This window comes from Nothoprocta perdicaria, unplaced genomic scaffold (assembly GCF_003342845.1).
Source record: "Nothoprocta perdicaria isolate Ctin4 unplaced genomic scaffold, notPer1 scaffold_351, whole genome shotgun sequence".
In the NCBI taxonomy this organism is placed as follows: Eukaryota; Metazoa; Chordata; class Aves; order Tinamiformes; family Tinamidae; genus Nothoprocta; species Nothoprocta perdicaria.
In genome coordinates this window covers 75833-82623 of record NW_020455590.1, presented here as the reverse complement: position 1 = coordinate 82623, position 6791 = coordinate 75833, and positions in this window count along the sequence as shown.

The window sequence follows — 6791 nt, the reverse complement described above, 5'->3', positions numbered from 1 at the left end:
TCCTTTTTTATATATATTTATTTATTTAAATACCATTCAGAATTCCAGGTGCTACTTGGTTTTGTACCAAGTCATCTGGCTCATCCCTTACCTTGCATATACCCATGCTGTGTGTCACTTAATCCAAGGGAAGGACTTACAGATTGAAGCTCCCTGTTCCTCAGTTAAGTCACAGCCATGGGGAATGTAACTTTTAAATACCTGTGTTTTAGCTCTAGAGGCTGAGATCCATGATGAAAAGTTCAATGAAATAATTTTTTATTTTTTAGAACAAATAGCACCAGGAGCAGGTGGAGAAGACAGTATCTCAGCCAACGATTTGTTCCTGAGATTAGCTTGCTGGCAGCGCAGGCCAAGCGTGTGTCACTATCTAAGAGCAGATCTGGTTACTCAGAAGAGGTGTGGAGGCAACTGATCGTCACCTCGAGGGGAAACCACAGGCTGCGAGCTCAGCTTCGCTTGCACAACAGCCTGGCACTGCTCTTGGCTGGTAGCAACCCGGGCAGCGGAACAGGAAGAAAGTTCAGAGAAGGTGAAAGGGGAAATCTCTGCGCCCCGTCTGCCCTGAGAACAGCGGCTGCTGCCGAGCCGGGACGTGGAGAAGCTGGAGGTGGCCACGCTCCCCGAGCCCCTTCCAGAGGGGCAGCTCTGCTTTCTGGCTGAGGAGTGAACAAACCCTGTGTCAGTCTATGTGCCCAGCCTCTAAAAATGCTCCGTTGGTCCTGAAACACTGGGATGGGCCATCCCTGGGAGGCACAGCACCACGCGGGAATACCCTGCGCCACCGTCCAGCTACAGCAACTTCCCTAACATTTTCAGAAGACAAAGTACAACTACGACCTGGAAAAGAGAGTTTCCCCAAACTAGCAAATTCAGTGTAACACAGGAAAGAACTGGCACTTTTGCTGATCGTAAAACAAGGAAATCAAAACTACTGTTCAAACATAAAAGTATCAGTGGAAAGGATCAGTGTAACGTAAATGCAATGACTTATCAGACAGTGGGAAGCCATTCATGTCTGGATGCAAAGAGGAAGGAGAAAACTGGGCTTTCATTTTAATATTTTAATATTAGTCACTGGAATTTCAAACTAGAAGATATTGCTGACTTAGATAGTAATTTAGAGGAAGTATGCACACTAATAGCTAAGAAGGTAGTCATCTCTTTGAAAGCAGTGAATCTGATTAAATAAAAGCCACAGCCAGGAAAACTTGGATGTTATAAATCATCAGCAAACTTCTACTACTTTTAGGTAGTATTGAACAGACTGAAACCTAAGCAGAAGAAGCGAGGATGTTCCATTTGCTTGATGATACGTTAAAGCAAGTGCATGTTTGTTTAATTACTCCATGATTCCTTTATACAAAGAAAATACTAGGACAAAATGGGTATTAACCAGTAGTGGTATCAGTTTTGGTATCAAGTTGAATATGTGCCATTCAGACTAGAAAACAGAAATCCCCTCTAACCCAGTCTTCCCATTTTTCCCAGCAAAGCGAACCCATTTCTCTTTACCTTGCTGGAACTGAACCTACGGTTTAAAGTCTCATAACCCCTTCTGGTGCCACATATATAAACCCACCTCATTCCACTACTTTCCTTCCTCCTTCGTACTTTCCTCCATCCCTTCTTAACAATATTTTTTCTTCACAGTCAGTTCAAAGGGTCCCTCAACCTGCCCTGCGCTACCTGTTGTCCATGGAGGGTCCTGGCCACTTTGTGGTGCCCCATGGACTCTCTCTGGATACAGGTACCCAGCAAGTCCAGTGTGTTACTCCTGGCGGCGCAAATGCCCAAGCCCAGCTTGGATTGCACTGCTGCTTGCTCTCTCACACGGCGTGGTATCCATACATACCCACACGCTTACAGTCTCCAATAGTTTCTACCAGCATGTCCCATATAGCTAAATCAGTACAAACCTCGCTCCTTTGGTCAAAACAGATGTCTTTATATGGCAGAACAGGAAACCCTAGGCCATCCAGTATCTTCCTAGGGGTGTGTGTCTGATGGGCGAGTAAAGAACTAATGATGACATTGCAGAATTGCACTCTGAGATGTGGAGCAGCCACAATAGGGGAATTGTTGGGTGCTGTCCGCAGCAGGAAGATAGGGAAGTGGGAAATCCCATGGAGGCAGGGGCTGGGGCGTCTCCCTTTGCTAAAGGCTACAACAGCACCAAACTGGACACGCTTCCGAGCATTGATAAGGGGCCGAGACCCATCACGCTGACAGTGCAAAAAAGTAGATGCTCCCATAGATCTGGCCTGAAGCTTTTGGGAAAAAGCGCTTTACAAGAATAACCATAGCTCAGTCACATACTCCTTCCCTAAGGGCATAAAAGACCCATAAAAAGTGTCTAGCACTGATGAGTTAAGCAGGAGTTGGGAATGACCCCTTCCTGGGGTGCATTAAGAGCGTCTCCAGCAGGTCGAGGGAGGTGATCGTCCCGCTATACACAGCCCTGGTGAGGCCACATCTGGAGACTGTGTCCAGTTCTGGGCTCCCCAGGACAAGAGGGATGTGGAGCTGCTGGAGAGTCCAGCGCAGGGCTATGGGGATGATCAGGGGCCTGGAACATCTGCCCTATGAGCAAAGGCTGAGGGAGCTGGGCCTGTTCAGCCTGGGGAAGAGGAGGCTGAGGGGGGACCTGATCAGTGTCTATAAATACCTCAAGGGAGGCAGTGAGGAGGCGGCCTCTTTTCAGTGGTGGTCAGCAATAGGACTAGAGGAAATGACCACAGATGGAAGCACCAAAAGTTTCACAGCAACTTAAGAAAAATTTTCTTGACAGTGAGGGTGACAGAGCCCTGGAACAGGCTGCCCAGAGAGGTGGTGGAGTCTCCTTCTTTGGAGATCTTTAAAACCCGCTTGGATGCCACCCTGTGCCACGTGCTCTAGGTGACCCTGTTTGTGCAGGGGGGTTGGACTAGATAATCTCCAGAGGTCCCTTCCAAAATTAAGGAGTCTATGATTCTAACAACTCCTCCAGTTGGACCACAATGTGAATATCCCTCCTGGCCCCCTAACCCGGGGCACTGGGCTAAGGTGACGCCTCACGAGGCTGAGAATCCCCTGTACTTCCAGGGTGTAAGAGCGCTCCTTTGCAGCACCTTGTAAGGGTCAGAGTCCCCTGTATTTCCAGGATGTTAAAATACTGCCATATATTTTTCACTCCCTGCAAGGTTGAGGTGCTCCTGAATATTCAGGGTGAAGTAATGCTATAGCAATTTTTAAATTCAATTTCATCTTATTTTAGGTTTTATTTCTGTTTCTTTTTCTAGGACAAGCAGTGTAATCCATTTAGCCGTGCTAACTGCTCATTTCTGGTTACCAGCAGATCAGCCGATTCCTTTAACAATCGCATCAGTTAATGGTGGATGTTGTTGTCACAAAGAACTTGCACTGGTGAACAAAAGCAACTAACTAAAGGCCAGTGGTTGTTGGCCTCCCTGGATTTTTTTACTGTCTCCTGTAATGACAGATAGTGCACCACTGTCCTTGTCTCAGGAACACAACCAAGCCCCCATCTCTATCTGCCAAGAGAACCTGCATGAGCAGGACTCTGTGCTGCCTCCGTGTTTGTCACGAGGACTCAACCCCAGCAACACACTGGACTTCACCCTGAGGGTTTCTGCTCCCCAGTAGTGTAAACGACTGGTTAGCAGCTGCCCAGCTGCTGCCTACGGAGCTCTCCAGCTCTCTTAGCAGGAAAACACACTTAAGAAAGCCTTTTCTTTATTTTCAAGACGTGATGCATCCAGCCAATTGTGGCATGCAGTCAGTTGTTGTTAATGTTAGGAATCATTAATTCATTCCATAAATTGGTATGAGCCAGATACAATCGGACCTACTTCAGGTGCTAAATTTCATCACTGTCATATATATATCTATATATATCCAACTAAGGAGGTGTGTGGAGCCCCCAGCCTTCCTTCCAACATGGTACTAAGCAGTTTCTTAGTATGTCAAACTAAGCATACCAAATATTTTGTGAACAATTTTACACATAACAAATCTGTTCTTCCTGGAAACTCTTAACAACTGACCCTAAGGACCAGCTTTAATATGAATAGCTACACCAAACACAGCTACAAGAATCATGGAATGGACCATAAAGTGATCCTGCAGACTATCAACTAAACTAGAAAAGTGCACATTGTTGTAAAAGGTAAATGGGGCAAAACTGTTGGTGGAATATTTGAAAATACTCCTCCTGTCCCAGTTTTGCCAAGCTTTGCTTGTAGCACACAAAACTCACCTGACCAGAGTAATCCAGACTGTAAAGCAGGTTCCAAAAAGGTGTCTTTGAAGGTCTTCTGGCACAAAAAGAGATCCGAGGACATTCAAAATAAGAAGGTTTCTATCAATGTTACAAGTGCTACCTGTCACCTCCACAGAGGAGACAGAAAGAGCAGTACCTGGAGAATGGTTTTATCTGCTATAAAACCAGAACAAGGTTTCTTTACGACCTCTGCTTTATAGTTTTATTGGATAATCTTAATGATACCCCGGGTGAACTACAAGCATACACAGGAGTCAGATGACTAGGCCAGATGCTGGCCTCACATGGGACTCCAAGTGTTATCTGTGACTGCAGCAATGACACATGCACACTCAGCACTCACGGGCAGGCTGTTCATTCCACAGCATTTGTAGTTTTACCTTCTTTTTCACAGCTCTGCAACTTACTGCTTTTCATATCAGATTCATCTATGCAGCAACCTTTGCTTTAGCACTCAGTTAACTGAAGGCACTCAACATCCATACATTTGGCCATTAATTTAACATTTGGATCAAGTAATGGGTCAGAAAGGGAATTTGAGCAGTTACTCATAACTCAGTTACACACAATTACAGCAGCTCAGCATAATGATGAAAACATTAGCTTAGATTTTGCAGTAACAGTGAAAAGTACTTTGGCATCAGTATTGACTAGAGAACAAATAAAGAACGAAGCAAAGAATCATTTTGTGTGTGCAAAATTTGTAAATTGTGCCCAGTTTATTTGTGCACTGAACTACACAGACACTTCTGTATATCAAAAAGGATATAACAGAAGTAGAAAATGTACACAGAAAGGCAACAGGGATGATTTGGATGAATCTATTTCACAGTCTAGATGATGAAACTGGGCCTCTTCAGCCAAGAAAATAGGTCATAGAAAGAGACATTACAGACATCTACAAAATGATGGACAAAGAGAGGAGCTGGTGTTGACTTTGCGCCCTGCTACAAGAGTGCGACCTGAAGCTCGTGGGAACCAGGCTCAAAACGCATCAGAGATGGAGAGGGTGCTGGAAGACCTGCTCTGGCAGAGGAGATTCCCTACTGGTGCCGAGAGTTTGCACAGGCTCCAGAGCACCATGGAAATCATAGCTGAGATAGCCCCTGAAAATTACTAAGCCCACAGGAATCTCTTTTAGCTCAGGAAAGGGCTGAGCTGAAACCGGCTGGAAGCCGGGGAGGGTGCAGGTACTGCCTGAAAGTACCGCACGTGCTCGCCCTGTTTCTGCCTGTCCTCAGAGCCGTTCATGGAGCCGAGCTGCTCCTCGGGATGCAGCCCCTCGGGATGCAGCTCCTCCCTTGTCGAGCAGACTCAGCAGCCCTCTCCCCCGGGGTCTGTATTTAACTGTCCCTCCAGGACGTCCCTGCGCCCTCTCCTCCCCGGCAGCTTCTTATCCGCTCGCTCCACGGGGCTCTTCTCCTCCCCCGATCCCCTGCATGGATTTCACTTCCTTCCAACGCTCCTTTCATCTCCCCGGTCGCGAGTGACTCTCTCGCTCAGCCCGCGGCCGCCGTCCCCGCTGCCCGTCCCTCTCCCCCTGCAGCTCCGGGCCGCCCCTTCCCGCGACTAAGCGCGACCTCAAAACCTAACGCCACAGAACGGCCCGCTCGGGGCCGCGCCCTGCCGCCCCCGCCATGGCGTTAACGGCCGCCCCGCTGCTGCTGCCGCCGCTGCTGCTGCTGGGGGCGGCCGGTGAGTGTGGGCGCCGCCGGGAGCCGCTTCCCGCCGCCGGGAGCCGCTTCCCGCCGCCGCCTCGAGGGGGAGGCCGCGCTCTGCTCGGGCCGGGCCCGCCGGGCGGACGTTGCGGGGAGCGGGTCGGGAGGAAAGGAACGCTCCCAAACGGCGCGAGCGCCATGGCCCCGTGTTTGCCCTTCTCATCCCCGGTGTCCTGTCACAGCTCTGCTGGAACCGCTTTACACCTTAGCGTCTGCCCCGGCTTATCTCCTGCCCTTTTCCTCCTCTTCCCCTCCTGCCCAAGGTTCTCCACGGACTTCTCTTTATGTGTTTTGGAAGAACTGGCCTCAAGAGCCTTTCCAGCAGGGCTCCTACTTGCCCAGTGCAGAGAAACGGCCCTGCTGCTCCTGCTGGTGCTGCGGCACTCGGGTCTACGGCAGCTCACGGCTTGGTGCTGCGGGCGTTTGGGCTATTGCTGCTGCTCCTTCCTTATTTCACTTTGCTTCCCCMCCCCCCCCCTTTTTTTTTTTAAGGTTTGTTTCTAGTTACTTCTCTTGGTTACAAAGGAAATCCTGTGTTGCCTCTGAAAACCCAGATGATAAGAAAAAGATGTGATAACATTTCTAAGTAATGCAGTCAACAGGCTGCTGAGAATCTGACCTACAGTTTAAGAACACTGGGAGATGATAAATCAAGGTCGAAACTTGCATTTCTTTCAGTATATGCTTTTCTTATCCTCTCCTTCTCCTTCTCCTTCTCCTTCTCCTTCTCCTTCTCCTTCTCCTTCTCCTTCTCCTTCTCCTTCTCCTTCTCCTTCTCCTTCTCCTTCTCC